Source organism: Anas platyrhynchos, chromosome 26 (genome assembly GCF_047663525.1).
Source record: "Anas platyrhynchos isolate ZD024472 breed Pekin duck chromosome 26, IASCAAS_PekinDuck_T2T, whole genome shotgun sequence".
Classification (NCBI taxonomy): Eukaryota; Metazoa; Chordata; class Aves; order Anseriformes; family Anatidae; genus Anas; species Anas platyrhynchos.
Window position 1 is genome coordinate 1165596 of NC_092612.1, and position 21792 is coordinate 1187387.

The 21792-nt window shown below is 46.1% G+C and overlaps 2 long non-coding RNA genes across 2 annotated transcripts; one reads left to right on the top strand and one right to left on the bottom strand.

Moving 5' to 3' along the window:
- Positions 1-7032: 7032 nt before the first annotated feature.
- LOC106020225 (uncharacterized) lies at positions 7033-14899 on the bottom strand. The gene is made up of 3 exons (XR_011805042.1): positions 14761-14899; positions 12684-12771; positions 7033-12045 (listed from the first exon to the last, which is right to left on the bottom strand). It is a non-coding gene; the product is annotated as an uncharacterized lncRNA (long non-coding RNA).
- A 2098-nt stretch (positions 14900-16997) lies between these two features.
- On the top strand, positions 16998-20319 carry LOC106020224 (uncharacterized). The gene is made up of 2 exons (XR_003492521.3): positions 16998-17207; positions 19158-20319. It is a non-coding gene; the product is annotated as an uncharacterized lncRNA (long non-coding RNA).
- Positions 20320-21792: the final 1473 nt, after the last annotated feature.

The following is a 21792-nucleotide window of genomic DNA, read 5'->3' on the forward strand; positions in this document are numbered from 1 at the left end:
ACTCCCAGCATTTCCACCCCAAACCATCAATGGAGAGCTGGGCTGGGCTGGAAGAGGGCAGCGAGCTCCTTTCCCTCCCAGGCTCCCACCAAAGCCTCGTCCCCGGAGGCCAGCAGGCAGGGGAGGCTCAGGACGGGCTGCCTGGAGGAAGCAGCATCCTTTGCCACGGCCAGGTCCGCAGCAGCAGAGCTTTTTGCCACCCCAGCAGCTCATCGCACACGCGCTGCCCAAGCTCGCGGCGTGGATGCTCTGCAGCTCCTGGAATCGCACAGCTCCCTCCTACGCGTCCTCTAAATATACAGTAACACCCCGCAGGATGCAACGGCCAAGATTTGGGTTCTTTCCCTGCTTACAGGTCCCTGGCTGGATACCAGATGATTCCTGCAGCAGGCTTAAGGCACCTGGACTTGGTGGTGTTTGTAGGTCCCTTCCAAATGAACTGCTCCATCCCATCCCATCCCATCCCATCCCATCCTGTCCTATCCTGTCCGTTCCATCCCATCCCATCCTTGGGGATTGAATCTGAACGTGATCTACAAAATCACTCTAGTGCTAGCTGTTGGCAACCGAAAACCAACCTTGGCTCCCTGCAACCTCCTCAGCGGTAACTGGTGGTCTGCAGGAAGCAAGCGTTCAGGCTAAGATAGGAAAAACAGGTTGGAAAACTAGATTTAAGATGCACAAAAAAAATGCATTTAAACTCTTCCAGTTTCCACCCTTTCTAGGCTTGCTCTTAAACCCCAAGAAATGTCCTATTTCTTGGTTCACATTTCAACAACCTCACCTACACATGGCAGCTCTTGCAGACTGGCTTCAAGAAATCACTCTTAAAAATCAGATGGAGACTAAAAACCTTCAGCAGCTGTAGGAGTTGGCCTGTAGGATTTCCACCCCCACTGATGGATTTGCAAACCCTGCTCTCAGTTTATAAATCTCAGCCTCGTTTTTATTAACCCTGCCGTGGCTCCACAAATCCCGTCAGAGATGCACAAATCGCCCCAATCTGCACTGATTTATAAACCCAAATCTTCTGCTCGGGCAGCGAGGCCGTGCCGTGCCGGACCCACTTCACAAACCCCCTCCCGTGGTTTTGATCTCAGCCTGCTGCTGCCTCCGCCTCCGGGGGAATCGCGGTGGCGTGGCCGTGGGAGCTGGAAGAGTTAAGAAGAACGCCAAAAATTAAGGTTGGGGTGAACCGGAGGGTTGTTGCAATGGCTCTTCTCTGATTTCCAGCCTTCAGCTCCATCTGCCCCAGCCTCCACCTGCTCTGGCCTTTACCTACACCTGCTCCAGCCTTCACCTCAACCTCCTCCTTCACCTCCACCTACTCCAGCCTCCACCTGTTCTGGCCTTCACCTTCACCTGCTCCGACCTTCACCTGCTCCTATCCAAGCCTCCATCTGCTCCAGCCTCCACCTGCTCTGGCCTTCACACCCACCTGCTCCGACCTTCACCTGCTCCGACCTTCACCTCCTCCTGTCCAAGCCTCCATCTGCTCCAGCCTCCACCTGCTCCAGCCTTCACCTCAACCTCCTCCTTCACCTCCACCTGCTCTGTCCTTCACCTGCTCTGTCCTTCACCTGCTCCGACCTTCACCTCCTCCTGCCCCAGCCTCCTCCTGCCCCAGCCTCCTCCTGCCCCTACCTTTACCTGCTCCAGCCTTCATCTGCTCTAGCCTTCACCTCCACCTGCTCCAACCTCCATATCCACCTGCCCCAGCATTCACCTGCTCCGACCTCCACCTGCTCCGACCTCCACTTCCACCTGCTCCACCCTTCACATGCTCCAGCCTCCACCTGCCCCATCCTTCACCCCCACCTCCTCTGACCTCCACCTGCTCCGACCTTCACCTCCTCCTGCCCCAACCTCCACCTGCCCCAACCTTCACCCCCACCTGCCCCAGCCTTCACCTGCTCTGACCTCCACCTGCTCCAACCTTCACCTCCTCCTGCCCCAGCCTCCTCCTGCCCCAGCCTCCACCTGCTTCAGCCTCCACCTGCTCTGACCTCCCCCTGCCCCATCCTCCACCCCCAACTCCCCCAGCCTCCACCTCCCCCAGCCTCCACCCCCACCCCCCCAGCCCCCCCCCTCCTCCCCCGGCCTCCCCCCCCCCCCAGCCTCCTCCCTGGCCCCGCCCCTCCCCGGCCTCTGCCTCCCCCTCAGCCAATCAGCGGCGCGCTCCGGCTCCCGGCCATATAAGGAGCGGCGCCGAGCCGAGCCCCCCCCCCCCCCGACCCCCCCCCCACCCCCCCCAGCATCCTCCTCCCGGGTCCTGAACCCGACGCCCAAAATCCCCGTTCCCAGCTTTTCCCAAAATTAATGCGAAACCACCCCAAACTCGGGGCTTTTGTCCACCAACGCAAAAGCAATTCCCGTTAATTCAATGCCTGGGGGGGGGGGGGGGGATAAACGCATCTTCCTCGGCGGTTTCTTGCAAGATGCATTAAAAAAAATAATAATAAAAAATAAAAATATTTAAAAAATAATATTAAGAATAGAAAAAACATAAATAGGATATTTGGAATAGAAAAAAATTGAACAGACCCCCCCCGAAGCCCCCGGAGCCTCGTGCCAGGGGATGCTCAGGTGGGTGGATGAATGCCCAGAGCGATTCCCGGAGGTGCTGGTGTTGGGAACTGCGGAAATTTATTTGTGTTTTCCCCCCAAAGGCGAATGCCTTGCGAAGATAAGGCCCGAAGAGCTATTTCGGGAGGTCTGCAGGAGGTGGAAAGCTGCACGCCCCCCGGTATCCCAGCCGCGGCGGTGAAATCTGGTTGAATAACGCGTTCAGAATGTGCTGGGAATAAAATCAACGGGATCCCAGCACTCCGTGCACAGGGAGCTGAGCAAATTCTCTTCTGGGTGCTTGTCCTAGCACCCAGAAAAAGTGCTGAGCATCTTCGGTTCTGGTTTCTGCAGATCTCCCTGGAGGGGCTTTGCTCTGTAGGAAACCCGACTCACGCACGGCATCGGGCATCCTTCAAGTCCTTCTGCTTGCTGTTGATAGCTCCTCACAAAACGAAAGCACGGTGTTGCTTTCCGTAGACAATTCCTCCTTGGAGAACTGGAGTATTGAAACCCTCTTCCGAGTCCCGAGAGAGAGGGGGGAAAAAATAGAAAATAATTTGACCTACATTCACGGGAAGAGTTCTTGAGTTAGCAAGTTCCAACCAGTTTTCCAAATTCAAGCTCAGCAAGAGCTGGCTCACTTCCCCCAAAACAAAGAAACAACAACAAACCCACAAAAAAAAAATCATTTATTTGGAACCTATGTGAGCAATGCCAGGAAAACAACTGTGAGACATGGAAATGGAGAGCAAAGGGTTCATTTAGGACCCCTCCCATGACCCCATGGACCAGCAGGAGGCAGGATCAAGAATTTTGGGATTATGCCCCAAACCAAGTGGCTTCGGAACCACTTCTTGTCCCTGGGATAAAGGACTGCGAAAGGACAGGCCCTCAAATACGTGGGACTGGAGATAAAAGAAAGTAGCAAGGAAAAGATGAAAAAACATCAATTAACATTTGTGCTCTGGGAGCTCTTTCCTATATTCCATATCCTCCATCCTACTGGAAGATCTTGGCCACATCGACATCTCCGTTGGTGTCCCGAGTCTGCAGAAGTCACCGTTCTGAAGACATCGCCTCGTTAAGGCTCCTTCTGACTCCCAAAACTCTACCCGATCCCAAACCAAGCCACGGGACTGTGCCACAAACGGCTGCTGGTGCTGGGTCTGATCCTGCCCTGGGACGGGCAGATGGATCGGATGGTTTCTTATGGCCAATTCCTAATTTTGTTTGATCTCTAAGCAATTCATTGTAACTGACTTTAATAATAATCCCGATTAATCAATATATAGAGCACTTTTAATATCAGCTGGCTGAGGGTCCCCCCAGTTAGCTCTTTGAGGACACTTTGTGTAAGTTTTGTGGAATGGCTCTTTTAAGCAATTTTTCCTACTCGCCGCTATCGGTTACTAATGAACTGGAAAACAGCGCATCATCATCGGGTGATTCTGGCACATCTTCCTTGGTTCTTTCCAAACTCTGATGAGAAATATTTATTAAACATTTCTGGCTTTTTCTGCGTAATTATGAGTAGCATTAGTGTTCCCATCTAGTAAAAGTCCCGGACTATTATTAGGATTGCTTTTCTCTAAACATGGTTTTAAAAATACCTTATTTTGTCCCTAAAACTGACAGCCAGGAATTTCTGCCTTAAGTTGCCTTTGTTCCTTCTGTGTTACACACACTCCATGAAACTAATCTGTATTAATTACTCTCAATCCCTCCATCTCCTCCTTTCCATTTGTCACGTATTGCTTTTTTGTTCTAATTGCTGCCTTTGCCACCGCGTCTGTGCCAGATGGACTCTCTTGAGCGAGGAATTACAGCTCTTTGGTGGCTTAACGCAGTCTTTTTAAAAGCTCAGCCACCTTAATTTGTGCCTTCCCATGTGAGATCCGTGCAGCCTTCACCTTCAGGAAGGCAGAATTTGGGGTGGCCAGGAGGCAGGACAGCCCTTGCTAATGTCACCTTTGGCCATCTCCAGGTGAGATGTGTCCCATGAGTCCGTGTGGACACAGAGGGCCACAGAGAGCTGAAGGCATCCACAAGCAGCTCCTGGGATGTGGTTTTGGCTTGGATAAAAATTTGGGATAAACGACACTAGTAAGGAAAGCAAAGTGATGGGCAAGCAGGTGAGCACAGCAGCTGGCGTGGGAGAGGCTGAGTTGCTGCGAGTTGGATTTCTGTGGAAATGTTTGTGTCATCGCTGTGTTTTCAGGCATACCTGTTTTGTTTGATGTCATAAAATGGCCCTGAGAATACCATCCTCAGCCTTCCACTGTGATAATTTCTAAATTTTTGAAAAAAACTCTTTTCAAAATCTCCCTCCTCAGAGGAAAGAGAGTGTTCTTTCTTTCTTTCTTTCTTTCTTTCTTTCTTTCTTTCTTTCTTTCTTTCTTTCTTTCTTTCTTTCTTTCTTTCTTTCTTTCTTTCTTTCTTTCTTTCTTTCTTTCTTTCTTTCTTTCTTTCTTTCTTTCTTTCTTTCTTTCTTTCTTTCTTTCTTTCTTTCTTTCTTTCTTTCTTTCTTTCTTTCTTTCTTTCTTTCTTTCTTTCTTTCTTTCTTTCTTTCTTTCTTTCTTTCTTTCTTTCTTTCTTTCTTTCTTTCTTTCTTTCTTTCTTTCTTTCTTTCTTTCTTTCTTTCTTTCTTTCTTTCTTTCTTTCTTTCTTTCTTTCTTTCTTTCTTTCTTTCTTTCTTTCTTTCTTTCTTTCTTTTTCCTTTTTTTTTTCCCCTCTTTATAAATTCCCTCAATGTCTGGGAGGGGTCAGACAAGCCAGAGTTCAAAGTGCCGGAGATCAGAGCACCATGACACAGTGGCTGGGGAGTTCTGCATATAGCTGATTACTGCTTCTTCCCAAAAGAGTCGTATAGTTCTGGAAATCCTTCCCTTCAGGCTGATAGAAAGGAGACATTTCAGAGCTGTGTGGTTAGAATAAAGAGTTCATACATGCCTGATAGGCAGACAGAGGGTATTATTCAGGGCTGTAAGAATTGGTGGCTTTACAGTATGATACTGAGCAGTATGCAAAGGACTGGCATTAATTGGAACTACCCAGCGGAGATGTGGACATAATTATCTAAAGGACCAACTCTCAACAGATGGACTTAGTCATGGCAAACACACAGCCCAGCTATCTAAAGAGCAAAAATGCAAATGCCCTAGAAGGGAGCCAGCTGAAGTCCTGCGGCTAATGACAAAAAGGAAGGACCGTTCCATAACCCAGAAAAAAAAACCTTCCTCTCCTTTCCTCTCCTCTCCAAGATGTTGCTCCTTGAGCACGTTGCAGTCGTGGCTGCCTCCAGTTCCCCGGCCTCAGGCATCACCCTGTGCCGAGAGGGAGGGCAGGCGGCTGGGGAGGGGGCTTGGCACCAGCCCTGTCCCTTGGGGGTGCCGTGGGTCCCTGCCCAGGGGATGACTGAGGAAGGGGACAGGGCACAGAGCGAGGAACCGAAGCCCTGAGCAAGCAGGGAGGACGGTCCTGGCCATGCCAAATGCACGTGATGGAGAAGCAGCAGTGCTGAGAGGTCAGAGCCAGCAGAGGAGCCTGGTTTCGTTCTCTCGGTGCTGTAGCAGAAGCAAGTCACTTGATTTCTTCAAAACAGCCTCCCGCTTCCTCTGAGCCTGTGCTCTTCCCTCCAGCCCACGTGCTGCTATATTTAATCTCCGCGCTGTCTACCTTTTCTGCAGCCCAATCTGGGCGTCATGCTTCCCAGAAATCATGAGGCGGCACCCAAAATCACGACGGTGCTTGCAGAGAGCCTGGTGTTCTTGGTTGCTTGCTTTCTGATCCTTCTGCTAGGCCACGGGGTCACTTTTTAAGGTTTGTAGCTGTTGGCAGGGAAGCAAAATCGTGAAGTTCTGTAAACAAGATGCTTCTCTTTATTTTATGGGCTCATAAGAACAACATTTGGCCTTTGCGTGTCAAGTGTATTGTTACCAAAATCAGTTTATCTGTCTCCCTTTTCAGGAAAGCCAAGCAAATGTGCCCTCTGCCATCTGCTTCCTCCCTGCTTCCAGTGCAGGTCCTAACCCTAACTCACCACCTAGTCATCAAGAGGCAGAGTCACAGAGTAATCTGACTGTGTGACTGGGGAAATAACGGTCTGTAGCAGCAGCCGCCTCATCTGTTACGTGATAGCAAGGCTAATTTCTCTGGGAGTTTAGCCTTGAGCAGATTATCTGTCAGCCAGGAGAGCTTATTGATCCCTGAACGGATTGCAGCCCCTCCTGCTGTGGACAAATGCGGACGACCCAGCCTCATTGCGAGCATGATTTCAGCATAATAAGATGTTGTATTTATTTGTAGGATTTTCATATGAGGTATTTGGTTAAACGCTGACTCTTTAAGGAGCAAAAGAGTGGAAAAGATTGCTTTTTATTATGGGAAAGACTGGTCTGTAGCCCTGGGGGACGTGTGTCAGCATTACGCAGCAAAGCTGGGGCAGCGTGAGCACCACGAGCACCATTCACGGACACGGTCGCAAACTCCTGCTCCAAGGGTTGGACTCAGGTGCTTCAAAACAGCCGAGCAAAATCCTGCACGTAAAAGGTGGGAGCAAGAGATCGGGGTGCAAGGGCCAAAGCCTGCAACTCTTCAGCAAACGGGAGCACCTGCAGCATGTAACAGAGCTGATAATGCCTCGTTATACAAAACGGGGGTGATGCTCAGCTGGATGCATTCAAAAAACTGTAAAAATGGGTATCATCCCCCAGTGGTTTTCCTCTGACAATCCCCCCACTCTTGTAGTGACCCAAAATTTTTGCTGGCATGGCTTTCCTCACTCTCAGACAGCTTGTGACCTGCTTATTCCTCTTCCTTTAGTTTTGAAATGTCACTGTCTATATTTTGAGATGGCTTAAAAGCGACTTCCCCTTTTTAGTGCCTTCTATACAGTTTTCCATCCTTTTCTTACTGCTTAGCAGTTTAGAAATGTTTCCATTACAAAGCAAAATTGCCTCAGAATCACAATCTGTTTGTTTCTAGGGGCAATGTTCATGGATTCAGAGGAAAAAAAAAAAAAAAAAAAAAAGGAAAAAAAAAGAGGATATTTGGTCATACAAAACTTTCACCATGCAGAAATTTTATTTTAGCTGCACCTTACCAAATATCTGCTCATGGCAGCGTGTGGAGTAGGGGGCTCCTTCCAACACGGGGCTGCAACGCAGTGCCCATGAGGAGGAGGAGGAGGAGGAGGAAGAGGAGGAGGAGGAAGAGGAAGGGGGCCTGGAGCTGCTGCTCGGGTGCTGACTCTGCCCATTCCCTGGGGCACGAGGGGATGAATCGCCTCGTCCTGAGCTCTCCGATGAGGAAGAAGCCGCCGTGCCCTCGTGGGTTGCTGTGGGCGATCTGGAGGGGGCACGCTGCTAATTAGCACGTGGTGAATGTGATTGTGAAGGAGCACTGGCCAGGCCTGAAAAAAGTCCCTTTTCCTCTAAAAGCAAACTAAAAACTAGAGGTGCCAATTCAGATCAAGAGCATAGAGGGAGATTCTTCAGATCGGAACAGGCCAGGTGCTTGCTAGGGGTAGAGCAAGGAGGGTGCCAGAGAGAAGGGAACTGGGTTCGAAGGATTGTGAACATATTTACAGCCATCTGGCAGCCTCTAATTATCCAAATGACGAAGCTGCCTGAGTGCTCACCAAAATGTGGAGAGTGAGGGGAGGAAGGAGTTTGTTTGGGCAGAGGATCTTGAGTGCTTCATGCTTTCAACGTATGTTTTTTGGAAATGTTTTATATCACTTACAAGATTATTTACATTACTGGAGATGTAGGAAAATGATAGCAGAAGGACATGGAAGGGCTACTCCTTCTGGAGTTTTCCTTCCAGGTTTGTAAAAATCAAGTCACGGGAAAGAAAAGAAGCAGTTTCTTGGGAGGCAGCATCAGGAATTGGGAAAGAATCAGGAAAGCTTGATTCCTGCTCAGCTCTTCCACCGACACGTTGTTAGCATCATCTGAAGTCTTGCAGTTTCTAGTTTCTTGCTGCAACACCTGGAATCGTGTTATTTAGGAAAAAAAATCCCAGGTTTTGCAACTACAGAGGAAACATTTGAAAACGATGTCATGCTGCTTACTCACAAAGTAACAAGGAAAATTAAAGTTTGTGTTTTTTAAGCACCACTATTATGCTTTTATTGGTTTTACCGATGATTATTGAATGTCTGGATTCGCCAGTCAGTTGTGTTATCTTTAAATTGCTTTGCTTTGTTGTGCTTTTTTTTCTGTGAATTGATGGTTTTGACTTCTTTTGTTGGTTTTATCACTGTCCAGCTGGGAGGACGTGGGGAAGAGCTCGCAGCTCAGCTCCTTCCTTAGAATGAAACCGGCCTCTCCCACCTGGGAGAGTTTTAGTTTGAAGCCACTCTGCAGAAATGCAGGCAGCAGTGCAATTCTTGGGTTGCAATTACAGAACGTCCCCTCGCCTGACGGGAGCGAGTAGGAAAAAGCAGTCATTTCGTGTGAAATCTTGAGTATGTTTTCCTCTTCTTTTCGATCTGGGAGATACCATAAAGTCAAACACCGTGGTGCGATATTTTTAAAGGCTGAATAATTTTATGACCACTAATAACATCTGCTGTTCCGCCTTTTTAAGAGAAGGGTAATCAAATTTCATGCTTCAGGGTATTAACCCATCACAGCAAGTACCAAAAATCAGCCCTTTATTTTATTCTTCTCCCAGGAGCTAAGCAGCATGGGCTGCCTGGTCTCAGCCTCGTTCAGCTGGGAACTGGACTCTAATGACAAATTTTTTGTTCTGGCCTGGGAAGAAGTAAGGTTCTGGATTAAAATTTGACTTTTGTGGTTGCTCACGTACCACAGCAGATACCAAAGTATCCTCTGTAAAATCTGTATTTTTCTTTCTCCGTAGTGGTTCGAGCACACCTCACCTGTAGCCCTGTGTGCATGGCATTAAAGCAGCACGGGTACTGCCACGGGAGCTCACCCCAGAAGGTTTCTGATTTTGCTCCCTGAAATGCAGCTCCCTGGGCTGAGCAGGACGGTGGCTGCAGCCGTGTGTAAAAGAGCACCGCAGAAACAAGAATTAAACCAGGATCCAATACCCAGCGCAGAAAGAAAAGACGAGCCTTAGCTAAATAGAGCTCAAGCGTTCAAATGTTTGGAGTGAGATGTCAAACCAAGGCTTTGGCGTGCTTGTCATGGGGAAGACTTTCTGTGGTACCTCGTGTGAGAGCAGACATAACGAACGCCGTGTTCTGTCAGCTTCCGACCACGGATTTCTTGCGTTTTCCGTCTTTGATTTCTCACTACACTTAATAAAATTGCTTTTCACTTTCCTGCCCACATGCTCTTCATGTTCCTAGTGAGCCGTAACTTCTCTACAGCATTTTCTGCCTCCCAGTCATTATATCCTTGTCATTATAGCCATTTATGCCAGATTTCTTCTTTAAATACATTTTTCAAAATGCATTTCTTTCCTTTTGATACATTTCTTTTATTTTTTTTGGATAGTTTGCAGAAGGTCTTGGGTGTTGCAGCATGGATGTATTTTTTTTGTGTGTCCCCCCCCCCCCCCTTCCATTACAGTTCCTTTCTTCTCTTATGGCAAGTTTGACTTCTCTCTTTTTTTTTTTGGTCTTTTATGGGATGTTGCCAGATATGCTGAGCCAAAGCTGTTTCATTTCCTCAATTTTGACCTGATCTTTTTGACTCATTTACCAAAAAAAATAATAAATAAATTAAAAAAAAAATCCTTTTCTTTCAACTTTTCATTTGATTCATTCTTCGTTTGCCAAAATCTTTTTCTTTCTACATTTCATTTGATTCGTTCCTTGTTCGCCCAATCTTTGAGTCCAGTTGACGGCTTTTGGTACCATTTTTCACACAAGAAATACCAGGTGGAATTAGGTGGTATCACAGTAAAATCAGCCTCTTGTGCTACGATGCCTCCAAGGACGTTGCCCATGAGGTACTGACAGTCCTGGTTAGCGAGCCAATTTTGGTATTTCTTTACAATTTTCTGCTGCTGATGACACGTCTGCCTCTGGACATCGCCTCGTCTCACACCAGAAGACGTTTCCTTGGTCCTGCCTCTGCCCGCTCTGGTTTGGTCACAGTTCCCAAAAAACCTGAGCTTGCTGCAGCCACTGACCACAGGCTGGTCAGCACAGGAGGCAGCCGAGGCTAAAGAGGGAGAGAGATTTTCATGGGGATGTCTCACTTCGTAGCACGCCTCCTTGTGCTTTGCATGTTTTCAGAGCTTCGAAGGTCCCAGCGAGTGAGATTTTCACATGAGGAACGTGCAGGCGCTATTTTGGCTTCACACTGCCCAACCTGCGCGAAGCTTATCAGAAGGGGAACGAAAAGTTGTCTTGCTCTGCCCTCTTATGATGGTATCGCATCTCCAGCTGTTTTTTATGAGGCATGTCCTGGCTGCAGCTAAGAGGCTGCCACGTTAAAACCTAAGATATGTGCGTGGATGCTAAGGTCTAAGGGACTGTATTTAACAGGATTGACTTCAGTACACATGTACTGCCCACTTGTTTCTTCTCCTTCTTGAATCCTCGTCTTAACAAATTATTTGAATGGTTTATTCAAATAATTTCAATTATTTGAATGGTTTCGGTGCATTTCTGCACCAAAAAAAAAAAAGTCATGTTCCAGGTGAGGCTGAGTCAGGGGAGCCCACCCAGCAGAGCAGAGGCTGCGTTAGCTCAAGCCTGGAGCCGAATCCCCCAGGGTTTTCCACTCCGTCCTGGTGTTAGCCCCCTCTCCCTGCAGGGCACGCACAAAATTTGATTGCAAAGAGTTGCAGACAAGCCGGGGTTAGATGAATTAAATCATACGTGTTGTTCTTGCAAACAAAACGCTCCAGCATCGGCCTCTGGAGAACAAAAGGAGGCTAAAAATCTTCGCAAATGATGAAATAATGAAGAGAAACTCTGTAACTTCTGGCACGGCCCCTATTCATCATTTACATTGCATTGCATCAAGCAGCATGTGCAGAACTCGTGGCCAGCACTTGCACTCCTCTGCTTCAAACTGAATAAAAAGGGTGGTCCCTGCTGCTCGCTGGTGTTCGTGTGCTCACCACAGAGCTTGCAGAAGACGCTGACGAGGTTGCAGCACCGAGCTCGCAGCCCAAGGTGTTCCGTTTTTCATTGTCCTTCCACACAAGCCCAGGAATACAAGCCCATTGTGCAAAGACACTGGGGGCCAAAGGAAATGGTTGCAGCATGACTTCAGCCCTGGAATCTTATTATGAAAATGCCTAAGTGCATTAAGCGAAATGGCGAGCCTATTCACGGGAGACACAAAGGAGTGGACGTGGATGCGTGTGGCAACACTTGTGTTGCAATTGTCACTCCCACTCACTGCTTTTAACCTATCATTTCCCTGATTAACTCAGCAGTCAGTATCTCAAGTTTTGAACCACGCTCCAGCACTTCCAGGTGTTTTCTAGGGTTCTCTCATCAGATGCGTGGAAATACTCCGGGGATGCTGGGGTGCTTGTGTCCATCTGAAATGCATGCAACGTATCAGTTAAACATATCTGCACTCAGCCTTTACCCAATGTTCCCAAAAGGAAATAATCCCTGCACCACCACCAAAAACATTGCACTGTGCTTAGAGAGCCAAAAGCTTTCTTCACCTGTTCCCATTTCCCACCCTCCTTTCTATTTCTTATTTTTTTTATATGTTTGCCCATGATGTGTGTTACCCATCCACCGGTGTGAGCACACTCTGGGGCCCAAGCACTCCTCGATGTGACCCCCGTGCACAGGAGCTGCCTCCAGCTGCATTTCCTGACAGCCAGAAGCAGGAAGAACAGGAAAGTGCGTTTGCAAAAGAGATTATATTCTTAATATCGGGAGCTCCTGCTGACAGGAGCAAGCTTTCCTGGCTGGCTGGAAAGCATTCAGCAGATTTCACGTTCTTAAATAACGGAGTGAAGGCAGTGCCTCGAAATCCAGAACCCGTTTGATTGAGTGATGGATGTTAAAAAGTGCCAAACTGCACCCAGAAGAAACACCCCCAGACACTGCGAAGCCATGCATCTAATGCAATAAAAGAGCTGGGGGGTGAGTGGAAAGAGGAGATGCTGTTGCTGGAATGGCAGCCCTCAGTTATGTCTTTGGAAAGGAAACCCAAATGTACCGAAACATTGGGATTCCAAGGTCATCGCATCCACTGAACCAACCCCCTTTTCACCCAGTGGCTGGGATTCTGCTTGCGTGCTCCATTACTAAAAATAAACAAACAAACAAATAAATAAATAAATAAAAGTTGTTTTTCTTGTACAAATGCCACTGTCCTTGACTCAGGACTTTGTGCGAGAGTAAGGAAATTCAGTAAAAGAAGAAAAGAGAAGAAAATTAGCGACGGCCTGCAGCCACACAACCCTAAACTGGGATCTCGTTGCAGTTTACGAAATCAGCTTTACTGGTCCTAACTGGAAGGGGAACAAGGAGCTGCCAAGGATCTCCCAGGTATGAGAGGAAATGGCACTGACGCTCGAATCCCCAGCTACCTAGAAAGACAGATTGATAGCTCAGCGTGTGGCACTGCTCAGCAGAGGCCAATAATTAACCCGATCGCTTTAGTTGTATTAGAGGTCAGTACATGCTGTCCTGCTTAATAAAAAGAAAAATTCTCATTGTGGCATTTGGTTATCGTTCGGCATCTAGTCCAGCATCCTTCTTGCCGCAACCGCTGTTGCTCACTGCTCCAAATTAACACGCGGCTCACTAGATGCATTATTTTTTTTTTGTAATGCTGTCCACAGACACTGGAGAGCAGAAATACCTCCTGGAAACCAGCAGTTCCTAAGCACAAGATTTGATTATCTTATTTTAGCATGCGCGTTATGGCCCAGATTTGGAGCTGCAGCTGTGTTGTGCCGCGGGGACTGGCTCCGGTCTAATTTGGAGCAACGGCAGAGCAGGAATTGGTACAATTACCGTGCCACAACGCTGCTCCAGCCACAGCTCCATTTCCCAATTAGCCTCTGCACCAGAAAGCTCAGAGAGAAGATGATAGGGAAGGGGCTATACGTGGCTTGGGGAGACTCCACGGCAGGTAGAAATCCCCCGCTGACCAAATCTGTTGAGACTACAGCTGCTTCATGTAATTAGAGAGGCATAAAGCAAGTTAGCTATAGGACCAGATCGTCCACTGCAGCTTACTGAGGTTATTCTGGCCCAAAGGATGCAATTAATTATTATCATTACTTGTGTATTTAGGAAATCAGCCTCTAAAATTAGTAAACGTAATAGGATATGAAGTGTGTTGGCCAGAAAACACGGTAAGGATTGTTGTCCTACATGGACAACAGAACCTCACTGTAAACAAACCATAAACAGCTAAAAGGCCAGTTTGGCCTTAGAAAAGAATGCAACGAACCCCAAAACCTAAGAATCCTGGGTATGAGACCAATTCCCACATGACCAGACCTTTTTTTCTACCAGAAAAACCTCCTGCTGGGGAGCTTTTGGACTGGGAAAAGGAAATTCTACCTATAGAAGGTTTACAGGGAACTCAAACGATAGCTGTGAAAATGGTATCGGATTTTGCTGCTTTTATGGTCATTTCAGTGGGCAGCGTGTACGCAGGCAGGGTACGGAAGCATTTATGGAAGGATGACCCCACAGGGTTGGCCTGGTTCTAACCCAAGAGGGGATTTTTATCACGAAGCACACCTGGGAATTTGAAGGGGTCCCCTTTAACTCCGAACAGGACTGTGCTACACATGAAGCATCCCCAAACCATTAGCACGTGAGTAATGACATGCAGGATGCCAAAAAAGAGCTGCTGTCCTTTCAAGGGCAAGTTAAATTAAACAGCAGTGCGACGATTAGGGGATCCTGTGGTCTTTTTTTTTTTCTGCTCAGGCAACATTCAATGATATCTAATGTGGTCATCTTCAAAATGTTCGGCACACATGGGAGAACAGAAAGAATGATGGTTTTGACCCAAGATTCTTCCCTCTCCCTTTTGTGTAGGCTGAATTTTCCTTGCCTCCGAGGTAAATTCTGATGGACTGCTACATTTTTACAGGGCTATCCACAGCGCACTCCCCCCCAAATATTTTGCCAGCGGCCTCCTAAGCAGGAGACCGACAAATAAATCGTTTGGACGGCTCGTTTGGAAGGGCGAATGCAGAAGAGAAGGCAAACTTTCTTTCTTTCCTTTTGTACAAAATTTGGAGGACTAATTTCCCAAAGCTAATGCATACCAGACAATGCAGTACAAGCCCCTCCAGGCTGCTCCATGAATAAGGTCTTTCATGCGCTGCACACTGCCGCGCTTGTTCCCTGAAGTAGAGCTTTCTGGTCGCTGACCTCTCAGCTGGCACGGGCAGAGGACGCTGGACCCGGTGCCATTTGTCTGGGAGCCGAAAAAAAAAGTGGAAGCGCCCTCCCAGCTGCTCCTTTCCGCACCTCCTACCACGCATTTGGGCTGCGTCTGACACTGGGGATGGAGCCGCAAGATATTCTGCAAAATTAAAAACCTCGGAGGTTGATGGGCTCAGCTGGTAGGATCCCCTAAAAGTCAGCTCTAAGCAGCCCAAATTTCTGGAATCTCTCGCACTTCGGGTGTCCTAAACCCACAACACGCCGGGAACTCAGTCTGTAACTTCTCCTCATCCTGGATGAAGGCTCCCGAAGTGAATCGGGCAGCGATAAGCAATTTTCAGAAGGCAGCCTTCTGTCCTAGCTCCTTAACGAAGGGCAAAATAATTCCTGCTGCAAGTCACTCCTGGATGCTGTAAAGGCAGGGTTAGCGATGAAGAATTGGAGCAAGGAGGAATATTTCACGTTAAACCAAGTTGTTTCTTAGTCTCCCCCGAGTTCTTCCTTCCAGACAGACGTGCACGCAGTTCCTCCTGCTGCATGCTCATCCCTGGAAGATCAAGTTTAAGGAGATGAATGCAGCTGAAGAGCCCAGAGCCCTGCAAAAAGTGGCATTTCCAAAAGCCACCCGGGCTCCTCGCCGTGCGCATGGTGCCCTCTGGTGCTCGTCCCTGCACAGCCGGGGGCCAGATCCTGACCGCGGGACCTGGGCACCTCCAGGTGGCCGAGCAGAATCACGAAAATTAATGCTGAAAGAAATCCGCATCCCCATCGGGAGACACGCGTGGAACTGGTTTTGTTTGCTTGTTTGATTGATTGCTTTTGGTTTTAATGATGCTCCCTTCCTCTCTCCTCCATTGCCCTCCCCGAGCAGTAAAGGAGGGGAGAATCCTGCACAGGTGCCCCCAGGAGTGGTTTCCTTTTCCCCTGCCCTGGATGGAGGTGTGCAGGCACACAGCAACAGAAGAAAATGCCCCTAAGAGCAGCAAAAGCACAAAATGACGGGAGGGTCACAGTCGGCAGCCCCAGTCCTGCCTGGTGCATGCTGCAATCAGTGGGTGCAGCCCAGCTGAGGCTCCTCAGCACCAGCATCACCAGCATCACCAGCATCACCAGCATCACCAGCATCACCAGCATCACCAGCATCACCAGCATCACCAGCATCACCAGCATCACCAGCACCACCAGCATCACCAGCATCACCAGCACCACCAGCATCACCAGCACCACCAGCATCACCAGCACCACCAGCACCACCAGCACCGTTACAGGCAGCTGCCAGACGAGGTCACTCCAGAACAAGATACAGGAGATTCTCCCCCTTGTGCCTTCCCTCGCCTTTTCACTAAACGAGAGACAAATTTCTCCGTAGAGCCTCAATTGTCTCAGCACTAGATAAATAAATAAATACAGCTTCGTTCTGCCCTTCCAGAGCACAGCAGCTGAGGTTTTTTTGATGGCCATTATTTCCCCAAGAGCACGATGCGTAAGTGGCGCTGACACTGAGCGTATGATCAGCACAGCACATAACAGCATCTGACTCGGGAACTTGTAATACGCAGCTCTTGGTGTTGCTTTGAGTGCTCCCAGCTCTGTCAGTTTTATTGCTGCTTTCCATCACCGCAACGATGCCGGGCAACTGGATGCGCTCTGTGTCCTCGCACATCTCCACCAGCTTTGCTTCTGTGCTCTGGTCAGAAGAAAACTGCCCGGCTCTGGGTGCTGCTGCTGTCAGACCCCAAAAATTTGTCCCCTGTATTTGTGGAGCTGCTAACAGTCGTCGTGAAGAGCTGGGGAAAATAAGCCAAAAGTTCTGCAGCTGAGCAATTTGTCCCTGGTGTGTTCTTTTAACTTTCTTCTTTTTAAGTTATGCCATATTGGAAACATCTGAGAGGCAGCAGCTTTCACATACCTTCTAGAATAAGGATCTTGTAAATGAGAAATCCATGTAAACATAACTGCTTGTAAAAACAAACTAAGTTTTAATAATTGCATTTGCTTTCACTTTCTTAACGATGTCACTTTTCTTAACTATGCTCAGCTGTTTCAGAATTATCGTGATTTGCCCATGAGTAATTCCATCACTTCAAGTGCCTGGCCAACTCTTACACAGATTAAAGCCAGACAGCTAGGAGTACTATTGCTCGTAATACTACCAAGCACTGAGTGATTTCTAACACTTGGGGCAAATTCAGCAAATGATTTAGCAGGCTCTTAGATCCCCAAGCCCATGGCTCAGCGAGGAGCAGTGCCTATAGCACAGCCCCACGTGCGGTGACTGCTTGGTTCTCTTCCCTCTCCAGATCTGGCCAAGCTTTGCTCCACACAGGTAGGCTGCTGCTGCTTCTCCTTTGCAGAGGTCAAAGAGAAATTCTGTTGTTTTCCACTTCTCCCTCATCTACTCTTCCCTCTCTTTAAAATACAACTTCTTCTATGATACCGATCTAAGTTCTATTCTAAGACACGTGCGTCTTTGCAGCCACCAATATTTGCAGTCACCTTGCAGATGGAATTGGTGTTTGATTCCTAGCGAAAGAACGTTTCCTATACCATTAGAAATTAGGGTGTACTAGAGAAAGGAAAAAGAAACCTATCGGGGAATTTGCAAAAGTTGCAAATAGAGCACCTTGGAAGACCTGCAGTGAAAGGCACACAGCAGGAATTTCCAAATTTAAATGGTTGTCTCAGTGGGCGGTTCATATTACTATCTTCTTCATGATTCCTCCCTTTGTTCTAAGAAATATTTTTGCTTTTCAATAGTGTGATGTTCCTGGAATTTTCTTTGTAGTGAAAATGCTTAACCTTAATGTAGAAATTATGCAGAAATTTAAGCCTACAGCTATTCAGAAACCCAGAGCAGGGAGAGATTAATATTCTTCCTCCTTCTATCCCTCCTCATTCTTAACAAAGGTACAACGAGTCTGTTCAGACCTGTGATTTGAATGAGGAGGAACTCTAGATGTCTTGCTAAGAGAAAAATTAAGAGTCTCTCTCAGGAAAAGCCTCTCATTAATTTGTGTAACATGTTAATGTAGGAGATCTCAGTAACAACCAACCTTCCTACCCCTGGCAATATGCATCAATTAAGATGGAAATACCCCTCATTATATCGTAAGATAAAATACTTTAATCTCAACAAGTCCGTGCTTCAAAGGAAGCCCCAAACGCATGCGTTTATCTTTAACACCAAAAGCTTCAAGCATTTCGGGAGGTACGATCTCAGCCCACGGAGCTGTGTTAACTTCAGCAGGGGCACTGGGCGGGAGTGCACAGGAGGTGTGATTACACACCGGTGTAAAAAAAAAATACAAATAAAAAATACGACCTCTGTGTGTATATTTTTAAGGAGCTACACTTATTCACCAAGTCAAGAATCAGCCAGGACTTTTTCATAAGACACTGCCGAGTTTTAAACGCAAAGTGAAAGGTAGTAGACATGCAAATTGCTTTCTTGTAATTGGAGAAAAAGACTTTGCAATATGCAATTAAAAATAATTAAAAGTACTAAACTGTAAATCACCGTCTTGAAACAAGAATGCTGATATTGAAGCTGATTTCATGTAATTTGAACTCTGCTTTTGAGGAATGAAAACATCTTGTTGATGTTTAGTTCTTGTTTAATAGTGTGTTCTATAAAGCAAACTATTTTGCGGTGGGGTAAAACTCAATTTATCTTTTCATATTGTTTTTCCTCAAGTGAAAAAAAAATCATGATTGAGAGTAATAAAAGCAAGGTAGTTGACAATGCATTGTGGTTTAACAGCTTCCTGATTACCAATTCCTTCCTGGCAATTATTTCTTCTGTGGTCTCATCCGATGAGGCAAGTCCACTTGACATTCTTCTTCTTGAAGACATTTAGTAACCTACACGTTACGTAGATGAAGAATTTTGACTTGTGGCCATTGGAAGCGTTTCCAATTCACACGTTATGCTGCAGAGCACTTCACTTGCCTGCAGGACTCTGGCTTTGCATAAACAAAAACCCACGGGCTGCTTCCTGGACACGAGGTCTCATTTAGGTACGTGACACTTGGCTCTGTGGCCAAAACGTTGATAAGGTGACTGATGAAAATCAAGTTCCAATTAATAGGGAGAAAATATGATAGAATACGTAGCACGTCATCCACAAGTTTTGTAATTGGTGAGGCCACCGAGGAACAACTCGTGTTCTTGATTTCAAGAATAATCGTGTGTGTGTGTGATTCTATATTTTGACTTAAGCTTTAAAGTCTTTGCTCGTGTTAATATTTTTAATGCTTCATTTTTTTCCCTTTAAAGTTCAGCACTGAGATACCCCTACATTCTGGCTGCCCCTCACCACTGCTCTTTTTTGTTAAATGCTGCTCTTTTTGCTCTTTTAAAGAGCAAAAAAGAAACATCAACAAGTATTTCGGACAATAGGCTGGGCAGACACCGTTACACCAGCGAACGAGGGCTGTACGTACACAGCCAAACCACCCCGACTAACCGATCGTACCGAATACAACTTCCGCCACGACAAGGAGTTCATAACCAAAAAGGAAGTTTCACCCTTTTGTTCTCATCACCGGTGTTTATTTTCCAGTGAAAAAGTCTGAGCCAGAAAGCCATATACAAATTACAGAGCTGTAAAGCAGACCAAAGGTACGTCCGTCTGGTAAAGACTGAAATCGAGCCTGGAGAGCGAGGGATCTTTTGAGAACGTGGTCTTAACAGTGTTTTAAAATGGATTTGGGGTCAGTTTATGCAAGCAACGATTGTAAAATGTGTTGTTAGTAAGTCCATAAGAATAAATTCAGGGAAGGTGGAAACTACATATATTAAAAAAAAAAAAAATGTAAAAATCAGGAAACAAAACTGTATTTCAGTAATATTTAAAGTACATTAAACAGTAGGAAAGTTCAAATACTTGATTTTAATGGTGTGTAACTTGATTTCACTTGGATGAACAACCTTAGCCGGCAGAATAGCGATTCTTATTAAACAAACTAATGATTTAGTTTCCTGGAAATTAGACAGTAAGATTCCTTTTCTTCTCTGCTAGCAGCTGAAATGGAGATGAAGGTATCTTTGTAAAGCATAACATTTTTTCCTGCAAGTTTGAAGAATGAGAATTTCTTTAAACTTCATGTTTTTAGAGTGTCTTAATTTATGTGTAATTAAAAATATATATTTGATTTAAAAATACATACAGGATGTTTTTTCACTGGCTCAATCCCGTTTCCATCTTCATAGATATTCTGTAATGAACTGATAGCTCATCATGCTACCTATGAGACCGTGTGTATATACATACATTTATGTTAACAAGGTTTTCTTTCTTTTTATAAGCAAAAGGATTAGCTGTTTTAGTGGCATTTTTAAATACGGCATTGCTTTTATGACTTCTAGTACAAAACAGGGCAGCACAAAGACGCGAATTAGTTTAATTTTCAAGGCTGATCCTATTATTTAAGATCATCTGACAGTGATGAAAGAACAGAGAGAAGAAAATATTATTAGTTTTCAGAACCACAAATTATCAAAGGCATGTATTCGGTACTTCATGCATTCCGAATTTATGTATTTCGGTATTAATAAGTTTTTACTGTAAGAGGGGAGCTCATTAGTAACAAACAGCAGCAGAGGAGAAATACCACAGTGTACTTTTCGGCAGAAGAACAACTATGAGTCATCGCTGTGATGAAGCTAAGGGAAAAAAAAAATGCGGTTCTAGAAGATATTGAGAAAGGCACTTGCTACAAAGACGTGCTAGTATCAGCATCGTTATCATCAGGAGCTCTCTCCCAGCCTTAGGCTCTTAATTAAACATTATTTCTGCATGTCCCCAGTACTACCACAAAAGATGGATTCCCAAGGGAGAAGGATGTGGCAAAATTATCCCATTTTCATTGCATCCCCCAGGTTTTCAACTAGGTTTTCCTTCAAGCTTTGCTCTGAGGCCCTTGCAGGAGCGTATCAGGGGAAACACACCATCGCCCAAGTTTATCACACAGTTACCACACAGCTTTAAGCAAATAAACAAATGAAATCAAACTTTGTCAAGTGATAGTGGTCTAACTAACAGACTCCTTCATCCTGGGGGAAATAAAATATATTTTAAAAAAATAATTTTAAAAATAGAGAGATTTTCAGTTTTCTTTAAGCTCCCAATGTCCCTGAGCTAAAACACCCGATGGATGCTCCTCCACCAGAAGAGACCAAGAGGTCTCTGGGGTTGGGAACATGATGCCAGCAAGTCTTCTGCCAAAGTCAGTATTAAAAAAAAAAAAAAAAAAAAAAAAAAAAAAAAACTGTTAAGAGAATTTATTTAAAAAAAAAAACCTCCACCCTCAAATAATATCTTGAGATAGATTATTTGGAGATTTATATTTTTATGTTTTGGAGAGTTCTATATTTTTATATAAATCTACTTGTGTAGAAAGTACATGAATATTTTGTTTTCCTCTAGACTATGTTCCTTATGTTCTAACTAACAAAAAATACCAAGCAAGCTGAGAAAGAATAGCAAAACAATTTTATTCTTAAATACCACACTGAAAATCATAAAAAAAAAAAAAAAAAAAAAAAAAAAAAACGAATCTTAATACGTAAACAGCCCATTCGAAGCAGTGCTTCATCTACCCAAGGCCTGTTTTCTTTTTTCCTTTCATTTTCCCTTTTCTCACAACCCCTGAGATGCACGATGTGTGTTACACCCCTGTCTGAGCGTGTGTTTCCTCCCACCCTGGGGGTCCCTGGGGATGACAAAGGGATGCGGTGAGCACCCGTGGGGCAGATCCAGCGCTCGGCCGTGCTCAGCACATCGGGGCAAAGCCACCCCGGGGTGCACAGTTCCCGAAGACGCTTCCAGGAACCTCGAATAAGATTATTTGCGCAACTGTTTTAACGGACAGAAACTATTAATCTTCAACTAGGAGGCGATGAGGAACTC